Here is a 22,162-nt window from a genome sequence, read left to right as displayed (position 1 = left end):
ATACATATATCATGTGTTGTTGATATGCAAATAGCAATACATAATCTGTGCACTTTGATACAAGTTGAAGAAAAAAATCTTCTCACAGCAAATATGTTTTATTTAAACTTAAGTCAGCAGTTATAATATTATGGAGACTTCTCAAATATGAAACAATTTAAAAATAGTTACCTAAATAGTTTTTAGCACACATTTATTTTTTAGAAAAAAAGAGTTAAGGTATCTTTCTCTAATTTATGCATTTACAAAATTCTAGTTCTTACTCTTGAAGACTTTTTACTACAGCTTAACGTGGATCTTCTTTGAACGAAAATACGAAGGTTTTTAACATTTCTACAGTGATGAAAATGAATAAAGCGTTGGTTTCTTTAAAAATATTTTTTAAACCTAACTAAACAAAACAGTTTTATTTGTTAAAAACTAAGTACAATTTTAATATAAGGGTCGATCATTTATGGGTTTCCAAAAGCTGCGTTCAATACCAGATAGAAAGGGTATCCAAATCGGTTTTTGTTAGTGTTTTAGGTGTAGAGGAACAAGTGATCCAAAATAGCTAATATGTCAAAAAAAGAATTTAAAGGTATCCAAGAACTTCTGCTATATGCGGGTATCTGAGAGAACAGCGGTTTCAACATATCTATAAATTTGAAGGAACCCGAAAATTGATTTCAAATTTGTATGTTTTTATTGTTGAAAATCCGGTCAATTATTTATCCGGATTATTTATTGAAAATTTTGTTAAAGTCCCTTATTAACTTCTCATAGGAAGTTATTGTAATGGTCCGATTTGTCAAATTGAAAATTTTGACATTTCTCGACGTTTCAAGGTCCCTAGAGTCGAAATAAAAGATTTTTAGAAAGATGTCTGTGCGTGCTTGTGTACGTACGTTTGTACGTCCGTACGTGCTTACGTTCGCGACGGTTTTTGTCGTCCATAGCTTAAGAACCAGAAGAGATATCGACTTCAAACAAATTTCGTTATACAGATAATAAGGCAGAAAGATGCAGAAAGGGCTCTCAAGAAAATTGCGTGGGTGGTTTTTTTTTACCATAGCAGTTTAAAAAAAGGTGAACATTTTGGTTAACCTTAAATATCTTACGAACCAAAAACGCTAAAGACTTGAATTAAATTTTATATAATATATTGTAACGTGATGTCAAAACCATTCAACGTTTTTTTTTATAAATCAAAAAAACTGAAAAAAATTTGTCACCTCCAAAAATTTACGACTAAAATATGATTTCACCTCCAAAACAATTTTGTGCAACGAAGAATAATTTTTTGACATCTTATTACATTTTGAGAAAAATCGAATTGACAGTTTTTTTTTATAAAAAATAAAAATCTAAAAAAAACATTACTTAAAGTTAGTTAAAATTGAATGTCGACTCAAATATCTTTTCAAAAACTTGAAATTTAGGCTTCAAACTTATTTTAACTTATAAGAACTATTGTTTTTAACATTTTAAAAAATCTTAAGAAAAATCGAATTGACAGTTTTTTTACAAAAAATAAAAACCTAAAAAAAATGTATAAAAGTTGGTAAAAATTGATTTTCGACTCAAATATCTTTTCAAAACTTTGAGATATTGGCTTTAATTTACTTTTATCTTTCGAAAAATCTTGTTGTCAACATTCAGTTAAAGTTTGAAAAATATCAAATTGACAGTTTTTTTTACAAAAAATTAAAAACCGAAAAAAAAATTAACAAAAGTTGGTAAAAAATGATTTTCGACTTAAATATCTTTTAAAAATTTGGGATAATAGATTCTAACTAATTTTTTCTTATAAGAAATATTTTTTACAACATTAGGACAAATTTTGAGAAAAATCGAATTGACAGTTTTTTTTATAAAAAATAAAAACCTAAAAAAATGTATAAAAGTTGGTAAAAATTGATTTTCGACTCAAATATCTCTTCAAAAATTTTAACTTCAAACTAATTTTATCGTATAAGAAATATTGTTTTCAACATTTGGTAAAATTTTTAAAAAATTTGAATTGACAGTTTTTTTACAAAAAATAAAACTCTAAAAAAAACAATACTAAAACTTGGTAAAAATTTACTTTCGGCTTAAAAAGATTTTCAAAAATTAAAAATATTGACTTCAAACGTATTTTATTTCACAGAAAATATGGTTTTCAATATTCAGTAATTTTTATATAAAAATCCAACAGTCCGTTTTTTCATAAAAAATAAAATCTACAAAAAATAGTACGCAAATTTGGTAAAAATTGATACGAGTACATTTAAGCAAGACAAATCGACAGACTGGATGGGAAGTTATCAGCCTCTTTTTTAAAATCCACAGGAATGTTTAAAAAAAAACACATACAATTCAGAAAAATGTATGAAATCTTTATTTGAATCGATATTACGGTCCATATAATTTAATGTTTGAAGATTATTTCATGCAAATGTTGACCTTGACTGGACCCCAAATGGTGCATCCGCTTAGTCCAGTTTTGGCATACTCTTTCCACCATTACGGCAGCTATCTCATGGATAAATGCTTCAATGTTGTCTTTCAATGCGTTAATTGAAGCGATCTTGTCTGTACAGACATGAGCTTTAACATATCGGCCAATTGATCGGTCCCGAAAGTGAAATAAAATCTTCACCGAACTCGCATTGTTGCACATGCTGTGTGGCATGTGGCACCTCTTGTTGAAACCATATGTCATGCAAGCCAAGCTCTTGCATTTTGGGCAAAAAAAAGTTGGATATCATCTCACGGTAGCGCTCACCATTCACGGTTACATTACGATTCGCATCATCTTTGAAGAAGTACTGTCCAATGACGCCACCAGTCCATAAACCGCACCAAACTGTGACTTTTTCTGGATGCATTGGTAGCTCTTGCAATGCTTCTGGTTGATATTCACTCCAAAATCGACAATTCGGCTTATTTGCGTTGAGCCAAAAATGAACATCATCGCAGAATACAATTTCTCGGTAAAAAAGTGGATCTTCGGCCAATTTTCCAAAAGCCCATTCACCAAAAATTTTACGTTGCAGTAGGTAGTTTGGCTTCTTGCACCAGCTGTATCACATTTAAATCCTTCCGCAAAATTTTCTACGTTGTTGAGTAACAGAGACCCAATGCCTGCGAACGGCCGCACAGTGGGGCACCTTGTATGGGAGAGCGGACAAAACTCTATAAAATCTAAAGTAATGAACCGATTTTGATGAAATTTTCAGGAATGATAGCGAATAGCAAGACAAATCTGAACAAAAAACTTCCGCCCATTTCCACGCCCACTAAAAGAGAAAAAAGCTTTTTTCGGAGAACATATATGAAAACAAAGATTTGTTTACCAAATTTAACGTATGTATATTACGAATAAAATAATAAATAGCGATAAAATCAGTTTTAATATGCTTGAAAGTGAATGGTTCTGTGTAAAACAAATGTTTAGGTTTATTTTGTTTGCAATTCCAAGGATAACAGATTGCATTTATTATGATATAGATAGTTGGTGTTTTCAAAGTTTATCGTTTGATTTATTATAAAATAAATTTAAATAATAAATTTTTTTTTTTTTTTTTTTTTTTTTTTATTTTTTTTATATCCGATGGAAATCTTCAAAAGACACTCGGTAAGAATCGGTACCGAGTAGTGTGGGACTCTTACCGCACTAAAACCACCGGTGAATCAGGACCAATCTATGAAAGATCGACAAATGATTTTTATTTCTTAATTTTTAAAATCGCATTGGGGGAAGTTTAAGGTTATAACACTTTCCCGTAGCTTTTAGCCCATCAGCTCATGAGGCTTGGTTCTTCTCAATCTCCGAACATTGTCTCGTACATTTAATACGGTCTCCATTTCAGAGTTAGTATGACTTTGCAGCCGCTTATTGTGTGATACAGCGTGTTTCTTAACCACTTCTGTAACCATTTCAATTTGAAGGTCACGATGTAGATCGCTATTTCTTATATACCAAGGGGCATTTATTATTCCACGAAGGACCTTGCTTTGGAATTTTTGGATGGGTTCAGCATTTGTTTTCTTTGTACAGCCCCATAGTTGGATGCCATATGTCCAAACGGGTTTCAATACTTGCTTATATAACATTAGTTTGTTCTGGATAGATAGGTCAGAGTTCTTTCCTATTAACCAGTACATTTTTCTGTACTTTAAAATAATAAATACAAAATAAAAAAACAATAATTCAAGTAAATACAATAAAAACAAATTTATTTACTCTTAATAAGCTATCTTATCTTAAATAAATTAAATTCAAATTATTTCAAAATAAACAATTTAATGTGAGCAAATCTATGAAGTTTTAATGGAAGGTATTTCTGATGGATATTTATTTCCTAAATCCCTGGTAGCATTAAAACTTGTTCAACGAGAAAATGAAGAACGAATTTGGAAAAATATTCGACCATTCTTAAACTATCATTTACCAGCTCTTTAATTTTCCTTTTCGGAGGAAATTCCGGACGAAGTTAGAAAAAACAAAGATCGTGTAGAAGCTGAAATTCTGAATCTTTTAGAAACTGAAATTCAGTACAATGCATCATTGACATTGTCTAACAAAAAACTGGGACTGCAAACTCTTGGAAATAACCAAAATAGATGAAAGCTTATAGCGTATGGTAAAAATAACGGTTTGAGTTTGACATTTTAAAGTTTCTACATATTAGCAGTGTTTTATTATTTTCAAAACAAAAACAACAAGCGATATTGCTTTCTATTGAGAGCTTTCTTTATAAACCAAAAATAAGTTCGTATACCGGTCTATACATTGATAGCTTTGAGGATAGGTAAAGAGAAAGAGACCAAATGAAAAATAATTGCAAGCTAAATAAAAAAGGATGTATATATATATAAAGCTCTGTTTACCACATTGTCTTATTTTTTTCCGATGATCTATATCATATTGTTAGTACAATAAAACTCTATTACGAGACACTTTCATTTTCAATTTCAGAAAATTGGAGTACTTTATACGAAACTTGTTGATATAATTCTGTTAACTCAGTGCTGGGTTAATTAAGAGTGTTTTCACATAAGCGTCTTTTTACCATATAAGATCGTCAGAACTGGTTCAAAGGCATAAATATAAAATTCCATAATCTAAATTATTAATTCATTGTTATTTTTTGTATGAATTCCCAACATAAAATTGCCCTAAAAACCGCATCCGGACGTATCCGGATGAGATTTTTACTGGAAAATGTTGCTGAGACCCTACACTATCTACTGAAAATAGTTTGCAAACAGAGGCAAACAGAGGAAGTAGTTAAAACCTTATGCGAACGAAAAAATCACTGAAATAAAGTGTTTCTTCGTCAAAAAATACCTTGTCCAATTTTTTTTTTCAAAAAATAACATACGGTATTATTTTTCAATTTATTTCAATCATTTTAGCAGAAAAAATTGTTTAAAAATTTCAAATTTCACAATATATTGATCGTTTAAAGAATACTAATATTTTATAATTTTTCACGATATTTGAACTTTGAGCGAAAATCTACAGGTGTACAATTTTTTTTTTGAAAAATAGTTTTCATTTTCTGATTCTACAACCAATTAACTATAAGAAACACTTTTTGTTTAAAAATAAATCCTACTTTCAGAAAAATAAGTTTTGTCCGCATTTTCCCCACTGTGGGCCGGCCGGCGGCGCGGCGACGAACCGATAATTGATGGTCATCATAAACACTGGCCGATACAGCTGCGAAATTTTCTTCAGATCGCACTCTTCGTAAGCGTGTTGGTGGTTTAATGTCCAACAATGTACATTTTGGTGGGAAATTAAGTCACAATAGCCCGGATAGCCGCTTTAGTTGGTCCATCAAACTGACCATAAAATGGAAGAAGCGCATTTTGATAATAAAATTCAATAATTTGTAAGAGGTGTTTGTTTGAAAGACGACATGGTTAAATTATAGACCAAACTGAAGATATTTGACAGTGAAACAAAACACGAAACGTGGGACAGCTGTTTAAAACCAGTGTTGCCAAAAAGATAATAGCTCAAAAATCACCCTTTGTAATTGATAAAAATTGGTTATTGACTAAAAAGTTAGTTAACAAAAATAGATTTTAAAATCAAACTATTTCATCATTTATGCAAAATACTGTTGGTAATCTTCGTATATTTTTTTTTTCAAGAATCAACTGACAACTTTTTTAACAAAACACAAAAAACTGAAAAAAATATTAGGAGAACAAAGAGAAATATTGACTTCAAATTGCTTTTAATCCCACTCAAAATATTTGGATGGATATTTTGTTAAAGATTTAATCAAGACAAAGTGACAGACAGGTTGGGAAGATATCAGTGTGGGTTGCATCCCAGCCTCTTTTTTTACATTAATTTTAGAACTTGAAATCTAAATGTGTGTCCGCTTGTTGTGAACAGCTGAAAGTTGTTTTTATTTTTGTCAGCAATTTCAGTTTAGGTTTCCAACTCGTTCAATAAGGTATCTAAGAATCCACATATCCAGGATAGCCTATCAACTCGAGATTGACAGCCAATTTGGCTATTTGTAAAAAAAATCAGCTCTTAAATAAAAAAAGCACTTGAATATTTAAAATTTGGTAGAAAAGTAGCGATTCAAACTTAGCCACTTAAGGATCGTCCATTATCGTAAATATTACTGGGGAAAGTGCAAGTGCTCAAGAAAGACAAAGGACTAACACGACCAAAATATGGGTTTATTGAGTTTCTTACACCAAATGGAAAACTCTAAAATCCGTAAATGTTTTATTTCATTTTACTTTTGAAACCAATTAAAACATGAATGAAGTATCTGCGAACACAAACTATCAGTATAAAATCAGAGGCTTTAAATAAACTTGATAAGTTAATCTTTCAAACAGAAAAAAGGATAATTATCTACCATAATTATTTTTATAAACCTAAACACACTATAATTTCCCAAAGATTCGATAAAATAAAAACAAATATATGTATGTAAGTGTAATGTACATATGTGTGTATGTACCTTCAGTAATTCGGCGATAATTGTGTCGTAATTAACTTTAAAAGGAAGCATCGACGATGACGTGCGACGGTAGCAGACAACGTGTTGTGTTATTTTTAATTAAATTACCACCTGAATAAAATTGCCTTATTAAAATTATTGCTGTTATGTATTTTTTTGTACGTTAATTGAGTATAAATAACTTTAAAATTTGTACACACACACTTTTTTCATTGAAACTGAAATTCTCACGGATTTTGAGTGGATTCGTGGATTCTGTGTTTTATTTAAAACTTATTAATACACAATGTTAACTTGTATCCATTATTTAATTTCGTTGATAATTGCAAACTAGCGTTGTACACAAAAAATAATTATGTATAAATATTATAATTTGTATTACTATGTATGAACAAGGTGGCTTAAGTTTTGTCAATACCACGACGAATGGCTGGAAATTCTTGAAAAGTTTAGCTATTTTTCTTTATATACTTTTATCTGCTGTTTAATTTACAAAAGTCAAGGTAGAATGACATTTGTAAAAATTATAATAATAATAATAATGAATTTGGCTCCGAATGCTAATTTCAGTTCTACTAAATGTTTTGGAATTTTAAACATCAAGAAAAGTTATTTTTCAAGGCGAATGGAACACTGTGAAACATTTTTTATTTTCACTATTGATGGAGTTTTCAAATGTATAGTCAGAACTTAATATAAAAAGAAGATCAGTTCAAAGTTTTTCTTTTTTGGAGTCTGTCCCTTGACCTAACATACATAAGCTAAAGAACCATGAACTTTACCCCTGAAAATTACTACAGTTACATTCAATTCAAAGAACGTTAAAATGCTAATGCAAGAATCGCCGTTTTTCAAATTCTTTAACTGGGTCATTATGAAACCTTAATACATACAATTGAATCTGTACTGTATCTAACCTCAAAAGTCTTAAGAGCGTCCAAAATGCTGCATGTTGGTTCGATCCCTGCCTATGCCATCTAAAGTTTTTTTTAAAGGTACTCCCTCTTGCGAGGAATTAACAAATTCTTCAAGAGTAATTCTTGTCATGAAAAGTGCTTATTCAAATTAGCCGTTCGGATTCGGCTTAAAACTGTAGGTCCTCTCCATCCCTGACAACAGTACCAGCACACAGGAATGGCTGAGAGTTGTAATTTTGTAAAACAGTTTTTTTGAATATTTTATAATACCTGTCGATTTAGAGAAATGGATCAAGAGATCCATAAGAGAATTTTTTTAAAACTTAAGATACATACATACATATCTGTAAAATGAAAAAGGCAGACAAAAACTAAGTTATTCTTTTTCAAACGTTTGCATGTACTGTATGGTTTAATTCCCTCTAAAAACAAGAATTAACTCTATAATGTACAATGGGGCGTATACGCACTTTTTTGTAATTGTTAAAAGCTAAACAAACAATTATTACTCTAGTTTTTAGATTCGTGTTAGAAATTTATTTATTTATTTACGTCTATAAGTATTATGATTCTCTTAGACTAAGTAACAATATTTCTTAAAAATAATAAAATATAATATATACATACAAGATAAAAATGTATACAAAAAAGAAAAAAAATTGACATAACTTTAGGCAATGCTTTCCATAATAATAGCTTTAAAACTATTTCTATTTTTATTAAGATCGAAAACATTTGCATACTGGTTTAAATTTACACAAGCATTAGTAACTGGTTCATTTTGGCCATAATTTGAAACATGCCGAGGAATATGCAAAAAATCATTACTTCTTGGTCTTAAGGATCTAGAAGGAGCATATATACCGAACAAGGCCAAAAGAGGGGGCAGTCAATATGTCCCGTGATTACATCTCTTGCGAATATTACCGAATAATAAGTTCTTCTACAAGAAAGAGGTTTTAAACCAATTAGTAAGCACCTACTATTATAAGATGGCATTGAATTAGACCAGTTCAGTTTTCGAATCGCATATTTAGAGAATCGTTTTTGAATTTTTTCGATACATATAAAATCTTTTTTGAAAAGAGGAGACCATACAATACTACAATATTCCAAAATGGGACGAACTAAAGCTACGAATAGGGATTTCAGTGTGTAAGGATCTCGAAATTCTTGAGAGTTCCTGAACACAAATCTAGACATAGCGTTAGCTCTCGATATAACATAATCAATATGAACATTGAAAGATAAGTGTGAATCAAAAATGACCCCTAAATCCTTTTGGCTCACAACCCTTTGCAATGAAAAATTAGCAATATTATATTCAAACATTATAGGCACGACGGACCTTGAAAAAGACATAAGTGAACATTTATTTATATTCAAGCACAAGGAGTTAATAGTACACCATTCGTTCAATTTATCAATATCTCTTTGTAAATCCAAACAATCAGCAACTGACTTGATTGACTTGAAAACTTTTACATCATCCGCAAACACCAGAGATTTTGAACAATTAATCACTACAGGAAGATCATTAATAAAGAGTAGGAATAACAAGGGTCCAAGGTGACTGCCCTGAGGCACACCAGAGTAATTATGAATTTTAAAAGATAATTTAGATCCAATTTTTACAAACTGTGAGCGATTGCATAAGTAATTGCTGAACCATTTAAGGAGTGTTGAGTGAAATCCCAAGAAGGAAAGTTTTTTTAATAAAATTTTATGGCTTACCCTATCAAATGCTTTTGAAAAATCTGTGAAAACTACATCGGTTTGATGTTTGTTTTCCATGTTATTCAAGCAAAAGTTTACAAAAATAGTCAAATTAGTTGCAGTAGATCGCCCGTGAACAAAACCGTGCTGGTAAACCGATATATGATTTTTCACTACTTCATAGATTGTCTTCTTCACAATCGATTCAAAAATCTTTGGAATCAGTTGCAACTTTGGAACGGGTCTATAATTTTCCACAGATTGCTTAGAGCCACATTTATATATGGGAGAATATAGGAAAATTTCCATGTATCCAAAAACTCACCACTTCGAAGAGATAGGTTGAATATGTAACACAAGGGCTTCGACAAATTACATGAGCACTCTTTCAAAAACTTTGCGGGTATATTGTCGGGTCCCATGCTTAAACTACAATCTAAGCTAGAAAGTTCAGCATATACCTCTTTCTCAGATATGAACATAGAACCTATATCAATTATTTGCGAATAAGTTGGCAAAACATCATGATTAGAGGCATCAGCCACAAAATTCGATTGAAAAAAAGTTGTAAACATGTCACAGATTTCAGATATATCACTGCTTACGTTACCAATGTAATTCATATTTGAGGGAATCATCACTGATTTCCTTTTTACATTATAAAAATGCCAAAAAGATTTAGAATCATTTTTGATCTTCGATTCAATGGACCCTAAATACTTAATATGTAAAATAAAAAAATAATAATAATAACAAAATAATGTAAAGAAATTTATTATTAAATAAAATATTGATTTAAATTTAGAAATTAAAATAAAATAAAATATTGATTTTCAAATCCTGTTGTGCCCAGAGATTAGGCAGATATGATGGAATTGTAGTGCTATGGTGTTTGCATTTTAACTTTAAAAATAAAGTTTACATAGTCAAGTTTTAAGTTAATTTTAAATCTAGATTAAGCTTATGCAGGAGAACTGATTAAATATGCATGCATGGAATAAACAAAATTTAATTTTGAGAGTTATTATCATATTTCTACCAAACACCAAGTTGACAGCAAGAATTTATAATCACCTCCTAGGGTAATTCTAAAAATTTGAAATTTGTTAAATATGTACACAGCATTTTATGCATGCGTTACAAAATAGTTTCGTCTTTTCAATTCTAGTACTCGCAGTAGGTGTTAGAACCTAGCTACTATGTTCTTACTTACAGCTATAGCCAAAATAATAGCAACATTCTCTTACTTTTTAGTTAAACTGTTTTTTATTAATTACATCAGCTTTTGTATTAAGTAAAGGTTATAAGTTATGAAAAAGCTAAATTATATTAATAATTAAAATGACATAAAAGTATTAAATTAAGAATTTTATAGTTACACAAAATAATAGAAATTTGTCGAATTGTTGGTAGGGACGTAAATGAGGAGCACTTTGAAAAAAAATGTATTTATTTGTTGCCCAATTTAAAATCGAGTTGAAATGTATGAAACCTATGAATTATATACAGTTCCCAGGAAATGTAAACTGGCCGAGTCTATTAAGGAAATGTATAAAAAGATTTATAAAAGATAATTTAAAACACAAATTTCCTAGGAGATGTATATATTTCCTAGGAATTGTATACAAGTGCTTAACAACGCTAGGAAATGTGTTATATTAATATTATGTACTAATATCAAAAAGAGGCCGTGATGCGACCCACACTGATAACTTCCCATCCCGACTGTCGATTTGTCTTGCTTAAAAGTTTTTCCATATGTATTCGTATCAATTTTTACCAAATTTGCGTACTAATTTTTGTAGATTTTATTTTTTATGAAAAAACGGACTGTTGGATTTTTATATAAAAATTACTGAATATCGAGAACAATATTTTCTGTGAAATAAAATAAGTTTGCAGCCAATATTCTTAATTTTTGAAAAGCTATTTGAGTCAAAAGTAAATTTTTACCAAGTTTTAGTATTCGTTTTTTTAGAGTTTTATTATTTGTAAAAAAAACTTTCAATTCGATTTTTTTCAAAGTTTTATCGAATGTTAACAACAATATTTTTTGAAAGATAAAAGTAATTTTAAGCCAATATCTACAATTTTTGAAAAGATATTTGAGTCGAAAATCAATTTTTACCAACTTTTATACATTTTTTTTAGGTTTTTATTTTTTGTAAAAAAAAACTGTCATTCGGTTTGTCTTAAAATTTGTCCTAATGTTGAAAACAATAGTTCTTATAAGTACAAATTAGTTAGAAGCTATTACTCAAATTTTTGAAAAGACATTTAAGTCGAAAATCATTTTTTACCAACTTTTGCTATTTTTTTTTTTTGGTTTTTAATTTTTTGTAAAAAAAAACAACTTAGCAACTTTGAGTTATGTTTTTTCTAGATTTTTATTTTTTATAAAAAAATTGTCAATTCGATTTTTCTTTTATCAGATGTTAAAAACATTATTCTTCGTTGCACAAAATTGTATTGGAGATGAAATCATATTTTAGTCGTAAAATTGTGGAGGTGACAATTTTTTTTGATTTATAAAAAAACCGTTGAATGGATTTTTTTTAAAAAAATATACTTCTTTGATATCACGTACACGTTAATATAAAATTTAATTCAAGTCTCTAGCATTTTTGGTTCGTTAGATATTTAGGGTTAACCAATATTTTCACCTTTTTTTCAAACTGCTATGGTAAAAAAAAACCACCACGCAATTTTCTTGAGAGCCCTTTCTGGATCTTTCTGCCTTATTATCTGTATAACAAAATTTATTTGAAATCGATATCTCTTCTGGTTCTTGAGCTATGGACGACGAAAAAAACTTCGCGAAAAAAAATTTGTATGATCTTATATAGCGTTATACACTTCTTGCAAAGACATTTTTTGAATCCTTGTCCAGCCCCAGTCGATTGCATATTCGCAACTGTGTCTATGGAAATTTCGGTATTAGGAATTTCCCACGCATTCAGGATACCTCTTGGGCACACACTGAATTCAGACCTAGAATACAATTGTTTTATGATTCCATTCTTTGCTCCAATCTGATAGAGCTCGTTATCTGTTTTATTTAAGATCACACCTATAATTGTTCGGGCGTCCAAGGTCCTCGGTCGACTTCTGGTACGGAAATCCTTACAGAATGGACACCGAAGGAAACTTCTTGTCCCTTGTTTTTAACATTTTTCCTGCCTGTTAGTATAGGTTTTGCTTAGCAAAATGGCTATTTTTTTTTTGAACTACTAAATTTTTTGAACACAATATACAAAGCAGTTTGGACCCCTGTACTTTCGTTGCCTCTTTTGCTACATAAAATATATGATCTAAATTATTACAGACTGACATTGGTTCTATCATATTTACATAAAGTTTAGCCGTTTATGCCTTGGGATCTTCTTCACCATTCTGTGGAAGATTTTCTCTAATTCTTTTTCAGTTTCGATGTTTTGCGTGAAATCATTTGGAAACTATAGACCTACCCTAATTTTACATGCAAAAAGGGCTTCAAAAGCACTTTGCTTGATGCCAGCTTGTAAAGCCCTGTTTTTCATGAGTTGAACAAACCTTATACCCTCGCTCTGATGTGAATTATTATTATCTTGCATACAAGTGGTATAGGCATATTTTCGATTGCCTGGGTTTACAATGGATAATTTTTATGGTAGGAAAATATGCTTTCAAATTTTCGATTACTTTGTTCGAAACCTCTGGAATACACAGAAGAGTAAATATGTCTAATAGTGTATACAACACCTTTTTAGGTCGTTTAGCTACTAGGATTTATAAACAATTCCTATTGCTGCTTAGAAGATGTATATAATTCCTAGGTAATGTGTATTTGTATTTTTTGTAGTTTTATTTATTTCAAAAATCGCTTACAAGGTAGGACATGAGTCTTATAAAGTGTTGCAAGCCTTTACATACATTTCAGAATTTGAATAAAAATTATATAACTAAGACTTCTATTTACATATTTATACAAAGAAGAGGAAATTTAGTATATATATATATTTACATATTTATATGTAATTTAACATCAATTGTTTGCCAAATAGTTGAAAATTAAAAACTTAAATCTACTTATGCTTCTTATTCTCCTCATAGCGATGGGCAGAGAGATCCAAAGGCGTACAATATGAATAAAAAATTGACGCTCAGCATTTAGAAACTTGTATCGGGGTAATATTAAAGCAAAAGACCTTGTTGAATGAGGGAAATTCAGCTTACCGTATAGATAATCAGGTTGTTATGTTTGGATGATTTTATCCAGGTAACTCAGAGAGCGAAAGTTTATTAAACTGTCTAGGCTACAACCAGAAATCCGTACCGCAAAAATGGATATAAGATCATAGCGACGTAGATTATAAATATAGCGGGCAATATTGTTGTAAGCAACATTCAATTTGCGGCTAGTCACACTGTCTAGTTTACAAAAGATTTCACAACTATACAGCACAATTAGTAGCAGTTTAGTTTTGATCGGGATGAAATTTCGAGTGACTTGAAGAAGGCGGAGACTTCCATAGACTTTACCAATGGCACTATTAACCTGGTCATCCCAAGTGAGAGTTCGATTGAATACTACTCATAGGTTTCTAGTGATATTAACATATTCAATGGTGTCGTCGTCAAGTTTCAATAGGTTTTAAACCCGATAGATCAAAGTTTTTGCGATAAATGGGAAGGGATGTTGATTGGCAGGGTTAAGGCGGAGATCGTTCTTTTTTACCACTGTGAAATGCGGAGCAGATCCTTGTTCACTTAAGGTACGGCATCATTTTTAGCCCCATCAGTATAAAGATGAATTAAACAATGTTAATCAACTTGTGGTAACTCATTTATGTAAAGTGAAAAGAGGATTGGTCCAAGGATAGATCCATGTGGCACTCCACTCAAAACATTGAGAAATGTGGACGAGTATCCATTGGCCACCACGCATTGTTGCCTTCCGTTGAGATACGAAAGAACAAGCTTAAAGGACTCTATAGAAAACCCAAAGTTAATTCGCAGCTTTCTACAAAGAATTGACTGGTTAACAGTATCAAAAGCCTTTGAATAATCTAACAGTGTTAGCAATGTAACATGATCATTGTCCAGAGCCATTTTTATTTCATCAGTTACAAAAAGGATGGCGGATTTGCAGCTGCGCTTAAATCGAAAACCAGACTGACAGGTACTTAACAGGTTGTTGACTGTAAGATATTTTTGGATCTGCCCCAGAATAGTTTTTTAAAACACCTTCGAAAGAAACGGAAGAATGGCAATTGGCCGAAATTCTGTAGCAGTACCTGTCTGCTTTTTGGGTATGGGAATAATTATAGCAATTCATTCACACATTTCCTGGCGATTTTTGGCATTGTATACATTTCCTAGGATTATTTATAACGACGGATTACATATATTTCCGGTAACATATATAATACTTGGAGGTGACAGCATATAAAAAATTAACTTTTTTCGAAATACATTGTGTTGACTTTTTTTAAGCTTGCAGCAAATGGACTACTTCTTAAAAATCGCAAAATAACGAAACATTAACAAAATAAAAAAAATTTAAATTTCTTGCTTTACAGAAGTGCTAAAAAGACATAACTACCAAAAATTAACTTTTGTTCCTATTATTTTAGCTGTTACTGTATGCATAAAGTTTTTCTCAAATAATATTTTCATCTGACACGACAAACTTCACTTCTATAAGGACCATAGTTATAGAGCATAGTTCTTGCTCGTATAAACGGATATTACCTTGTCAGAGGCAAATAACATTAAAACTATTTTTGTCATAATGCAAAATATATATTTGTATGTACGTTTGTGCATGTTATGACAGCATCAGGATACTTATTTCATTCAAAATATTCTCAACCAAAGCATTATAACGATAAAATATTCACTATGAACTTGAAGGAATATAATGTAAGAAGGAGTTTTTACAATAATAGAGGATTTACATATAATGTGTGTCATGAAAGTAAGTAGATACATAGTTATAGATATATTTATGTTAAATTTTGTATAAACATTTCGTCAACATTTTTGTATAAATATTTATTTATATGCGGAAGAAATATATGAAATGTGCGTGCATTTGATATAGGTTAAGGTTGTTATTTCATTGAGGATATTTTTGGTACGTCGTTTTCTATTGTTTGGAAACTGTTTTTGAAATGTACTTAAGTTAATAATAATCGAAGGACTTGCTTTTTGAAGCTCTGCAAAAGAGTTTAATATGAAATAAGTTTTCTAGAAAATGAATACGATATATGTATTTGTACTTGGTTTTTGTGAGAATGACATTTTATTAATAAATTTAAGGACTTGTCCAACTGTAAGAGTTTAAAATAAAAAAAAATCTCTTTAATGAAAGTTTCAAAATTACAGCATTTAAAGGAAATTGTTGCAATTTTTAAGACAATCAGATAGATAAATCATTAACAAATGTTTTTCCTTAAGAATATGGACATGTAAGTTCTGCGTCTGCCTGTTCGACATTTCTGGACAAAAACACAATTTAAATGTAAAGAAGTTAAAATTCAAATATTAAACATAAGTTTATATAATTTTATACAAAAAGAGATAATAGTTTGTTAAAGCATCAAGTGCGAATTCAAAAATTTTGAGATGATTTTAAAATATAAAATACTAGCGGATCGGTACATACTTCGCTACGTATAAGGCATAGTAATACAAAAAATTATTATTAAGTTCATTTATTCAAACAAAAAAATATTTCAAATTGCTAGCTATTTGAAAGTCCAAATGACCCAAATGATATATTGTTTATATTATATTTATTAGCAAAGAGTAAAAACTTAAAAATAAAAAAGAATTAGGTACTCTTACTATGGTTGGTCTATATGAGCTAGTCTAAAACAATTGGATAAACAATATTTTTAGTTTTTTTTTAAACAGTTGAGGGTATCGACTCTGAAAAAGGCAACATAAAGTTGGCCATGTGAAAATCATGATTCCTCCAAATTGACACCACAAAAGTGAAGTGTTTGCCCTTGGGCCTTATTTATAAACATCGCAATTGATAAAGGCACAGGATATTGTAATCTTTTGAATTAAAATGTTGGAATCATAAAGATACTCGGTATTAAACACACTTCTCCTTTTAATTTACCAGTTAGGATTGTGGCTTCAATCAAATTTGGCAATAACTTTTTCACTGCCAATCTGGTGCCATTACACAGTTTTGGTGGATTAATATTTCGTAATAATATAAACAAAGAACCAGTTTTCAGATTCAAGCAATGTGGTGGTATAACAGCCGGTTCCAATGAATTTAAAAATTCAATTGGATAATTCATTGGTTCATCTTGATTCATAACACTGTCAATTGATTTATATGTCGTGACTACACTTGGCAGTTTCGATTAAATTTGAAAATTAATGGCATTGATATTTGATATGATTGTTTTTCGGTGCTCAACTGGTGCGTTCTCTCAAACAATCATGATTTCTGTAATTCTGAAGAAAATTGGTGATGTCAAAATACCAATCGATCAATCCGTTGGTACTGTCGATTGGTATTTTGACATCACCAATTTCTAAAAATTGTTTTGATAACTCATGGGCAGTGCAGCATAATGTAAGTGAATACGCATATTAATGTTTAGTGTCAATTTTTGTACATATCTCCAAAGAACTGATGACTTCAAACAGGCGTTTATTTCATTAGTAGGAATTGACGTTAATCGCAGAACTTTTGCCATAGCAGAATTTCTCGAAATGTTGCAAGTTGGAGTTTCAATCACCCGTACAATGTACATTCAATGGCAATTTTAATACAGAGTGTGCGGTCCGACCATAATGTTACAGCAATTCCCTAAGATGCAAGTGACAATGCAATTTTCTGTTCCGATCGAAAAGTCGCTAAAAATCAATGATACAACCTGCCTGTACCACCAGATGCATCCAAGAAATATAATCCACCTGTTTTATTGAAAATGGCTTGCATGATTGTGTCATACACATGTTTTTGTTGAATATTTAATTTAGTTCAATCCTATTGTACAAATAAACATAAATCACGTTGCAATTCACAGTCTAAAAAATGATGTATCTTACGACTTGGTGCGGTCATACCCAATTGTTCTAACGCCTTATTTACAATCGTTAAACTCATATCTTCAATTATTGTTACAGTTTCGTTCTACATTTTCAAGGTAATCAACAAATCGGGATTTCTTTAAGTACAAAATGTTTGTATATGGGAATTTAGAAAGATGTTGATTTTATACCTTTTTGAAGATTTTTTTTTTAATTTTCTCTGCGCACAAACCTTCTCTAGACTTCCACGAATAAATTAAGACCAAAATTAGCCAAATCGGTAAAGGCTTTGTGGAGTTATAAAATTACAACTAAAAGTGGCATTGATTTTTATATATATAGATATATATATATATATATATATAGGTAGATAACAATTTTTTACATGATTTGAAACACAAAATAGTAATTAGGAAATTTTGCAATAACTGCTTGAGTTATGGAAACTATTGCGGTAATTTAGAGCATGTTTGCAGAATCTATCCACAGTATCCATTAAGGATTTCATATAGCCGAGTTGCGGGAAGAAAACTCAGTTCGAAATACAGGACGATACGAAACAAAGAAGTGTGTGATGTCTTCTGGTACTCCGGTGTTACAAAGGCTACAGAACAGTTTAGAGTTAAGATTCAGTATTTTGACTCGGGTTTTAAATATGTAACTAATAGCCTCAGAAGAAAACTCGTTACTGAAATAATTAGCCTGTGATGTTATTTGGTGGTTGAGGTTTCTATACGCACTTCTTGAAAAATGCTCACTGAAGATATGTTCATCAGTTCTGGCATGGTGTACCATTGATTCAAATTGGACTCCAAAAAGAATAGAGATTTGAAGAAGCTATCTGGTTCGATTCCTTAAACGGGAAGGCCTTTGTTTGCTTAAGCCTTGTCATAATGGATTTGTGAAGGCTTTTTTCATCCCTCCTCATAACTTTCAATATGTAGTCTGAGTTGGTTTTAAGGTTTGTAAAGTAAAGATGTATTATGCCAGACTCTACATATATAGCATAATTGGGCGTTGAATCTGAACAAGCGTTTAAAGAAATACCTTTGCACGTCTTCAAACTCCTCCAGTTGTAAATATCCAAAAACTTGAGTACCGTAGCAAATGCAGCAGTTCACAGTTGCTTGAAAAGAACGATATTTGGATTTAAGATCGATTTTTCGGTTAGAGTAAAACTTAGGCCACATCAAGTTTAGAGCTGCTTTGGCTTCGTTGATTTTTTCTTCCACGTGTTTTAAAACATTAAGATTGTAAGACATCAAAACTCCAATATATTTAAAATAATGAACGACCTCAATGGGAGCGTTGTTAAGGGACCAGTTTTCTTCTGCGAGTCTTCTTCTCTGACGCGGTTCGAAAATCATTATTTTTATCTTGTGAGTACTTCCGCAGAGACAATTATATGCGATATTATTGCATTTTACCCTAAGCCCTGGTGCATATTCGCGCCACCCGTTTTAAATTGTCCTGTTGAATAAAAAAAATGATAACCTCAAAAATAATTACCGGAATAAACCCTTAGGACTGAGTTTTTGAATTTCAGTATTAATGGTATTGCAAAATTATTCAAGATATCTTACTACTCAAAACTCTTAACGTGTTTATTTCGATATTAAATTGTTATAAGCAGACTCACAACTCAGATTATTTACAACCGATAGACTTGAAATTTTAAATACAACCTAGTTTGTATATAGCAAATTGTATTTGTTATTAACAATTATCTTACCACTTTAAAGGCAAGTTTTGTCACTTTTCACTTTAGAAGTGCATTAGTTTTGGACAAAAATCAATATATCGACACAAATTCTACTCACTTCTATATCAGTTAAAAATAAATAAATTTAGTGGCACAACAGTTCGGTGAGAACTAGGGCTTAGAGACTTACAACTCCCAACCATTCCTGTGTGCGAGCTATGTCAGGGATGTTGGGGACTTACAATTTTATGCCAATTCCGAACGGCTGATTTGAGAAATCACTTTTCATAGAGGACTTTACAATTTCCGTAAGAGGAAGTACCCGTAAAAAAACTTTTAGGTTTCACTGGCAGTATTTGAACCCAAAATCTCTTGCGTGACAATTCTACGCATTAACCATCACCCCACGGGTACTACTTAAACTAAACATAATACTATTTTTTTTTTTTTTCAAGGTAAAATAACAAAATGGGTTTTAATTTAGTATCAACATCATAAGATTTGATATTCATAAATGTCAAAGAACACTCGTTTATGATCTATTTTTGATGCGTTAATTTAGAAAGAAATTTAAGTTCTGGTAATAAAAGTTCATTAACTCCCCATAGGAAGTTATGGTAATATCTAAATATCTTACGAACCAAAAACACTAGAGACTTCAATTCAATTTTATATTATACTAGCTGACCCGACAAACGTTGTTTTGTCATATTAATAATTTCTAGAGAATATGTTGATAGAAATAAATAACTTATTGTAAGTGTGTAATGATGTGGTATATAAGTGGGAGTGGTGTAGAGCACTATGAATGGTGACAAAATATTAAATTAACAAATCACCAACAAAATTGTTTTAATTTATTAAAAATTTTTCGAAGTGCCCAAATCTAAGCCCCAGACAGACATCGTTTGGCCTTGACACTTACTGATAGTCATTGCAAATGCCAATCTAATTGGAAATTCAAGGCGTTTGAATTGAATTGTCACATCTGTGGGTATAAAAGGGATTCACGGTAATAATATATTTTCACTCGGAATTTGACATTTAGAATTATGACCTCGTTAACATTTTTCATTATTTTTTTAATAAATAATCGCGTGCCGTTGCACAACAGTTTTGGGTTCAAATTATGAAGCTAAATTACCGGTGATCAACCTTCAGTTGTAAATTATGCGGTGGCATGCCCGGTAAATTCAATAAGTTCAAAAACTCAGTTGCATAATTTACAGGTTTGGCAGCATCATAAACTGTATGAATAGATTTGCATAACTCCAGGTCTCCTGATAACAAATGTATTTTTTGTTGCTTAAATTGGTCTTTCTGCCAGCCACTCATGATTTGTATACTGTTATTGTTAATCTAGAAACATCTGGTCAATGAGAGCAATATTCTTGCAGAAATCGATCGTTAATTTTATGCATTCAGTTTCATCTGTAGTAAATATTTTTGACAATATTTTTGAGAATGTTCAGTGGATGGATCTTGAAGTATTTGAACACGCATTACTTTCAGTTGTACTTTTTCAGCATTACGACACATAGCGATAATTTTAAGTACACGTCGATCTCATAAGCGTACATTGAACGTGGAATAACCGGGAAGTGTTTGTCTGAAATCACCTGAAAGTAGTAACAGAGTGTCCCCAAATAGTCCGTCGTTGTTTTTTATATCTTTAAATGTCATGAGCATTCATCCCATATTATAATTTAACACTGTTTCAGCACTGTGGCCATGGATGGTTGTTTTTCTGTATGGCACACCGCGTCTGGGTTATTTTGAATATTTAGTGGCAGTTAAAATACTGAATGAACTGTTCTGTCCCGTCCAATAAAGTCGCTGCAATGCCAGAAGATGCAACAGCCAATGCGATACAATTATTTGACCGTATTTCAGCAAGAATTAGCGAAATAAGCAATTTTTTGCAAGTTCTCCCTCGTGCATCAAAAAAAAAGAATCCACCTTTTCCTGCCGAAACTGCGAGCAAGATGTGACCTTAAATGGTTTTTTGTTATTTATTCATTAGTGGGACATTGCGATTTCGCTGCCATTTCTACAGTATTGTATTGTAGTTCACGATTCAATTCAGAGTCTATTAAATCAGATGCATTTCGATTTGGTGAATGAAATGACTAAGTGGTCAGTTGGCAATGATAATGCAAAGATCCTCAATAGCAATCAATGCTTCATTGCACATAGTGTCACTGAATTCTATCGTAAGATCGTTGCACCGTGTACGATGTTGATGCAATTCAACCATAGCACTTAGGAACACAAATAATAGATAAAAACCTATTCTCAAACCTACCGAATGTTTGTTAAAAATTTCATTGGAATTGGTTAAGCCGTTTCGGAGGCAACTAACACTGTGACAGAAGAATTGTATATATTAGATATTGTAACGTAATACCAAACCAATATATTTTTGAAAAAATCCAATTAACGTTTTTTTTTTTTATAAATCAAAAAACTGAAAACAAAATTTGTCACCTCGAAAATTTTACGAATAAAAATGATTTTATCTCCAAAACAATTTTGTGCAACGAAGAATAACATTTTCAACATTTGGTAAAATTTTGAGAAAAAAAATAAAAACCTAAAATAACATTCCACAAAGTTGGTAAAAATTGAATGTCGACTCAAATATCTTTTTATACATTTGAGATTATGGCTTCCAACTTGTTTCATTTTATAAGAAATATTTTTTTTTAATATTGTACTTAATAAAACTAGATTTTCAAACAAAACTATATCTTTATATGAAAAATATTGTTGGTAATTTCAAAAATTTTAAGAAAAATTCAACTGACAACTGTTTA

The 22,162-nt window shown here is 30.9% G+C and overlaps 1 protein-coding gene across 1 annotated transcript in view; it reads right to left on the bottom strand.

Moving 5' to 3' along the window:
* LOC129944090 (adipose-secreted signaling protein homolog) overlaps positions 1 to 22,162 on the bottom strand; it is an 85,330-nt gene that overhangs the window by 2,620 nt on the left and 60,548 nt on the right. The gene's annotated exons all lie outside the window — the stretch shown is intronic.

This window comes from Eupeodes corollae, chromosome 2, assembly GCF_945859685.1.
Source record: "Eupeodes corollae chromosome 2, idEupCoro1.1, whole genome shotgun sequence".
In the NCBI taxonomy this organism is placed as follows: Eukaryota; Metazoa; Arthropoda; class Insecta; order Diptera; family Syrphidae; genus Eupeodes; species Eupeodes corollae.
Note: the sequence above shows the minus strand (reverse complement) of the source record. Positions and strands in the feature narration are given on the sequence as shown.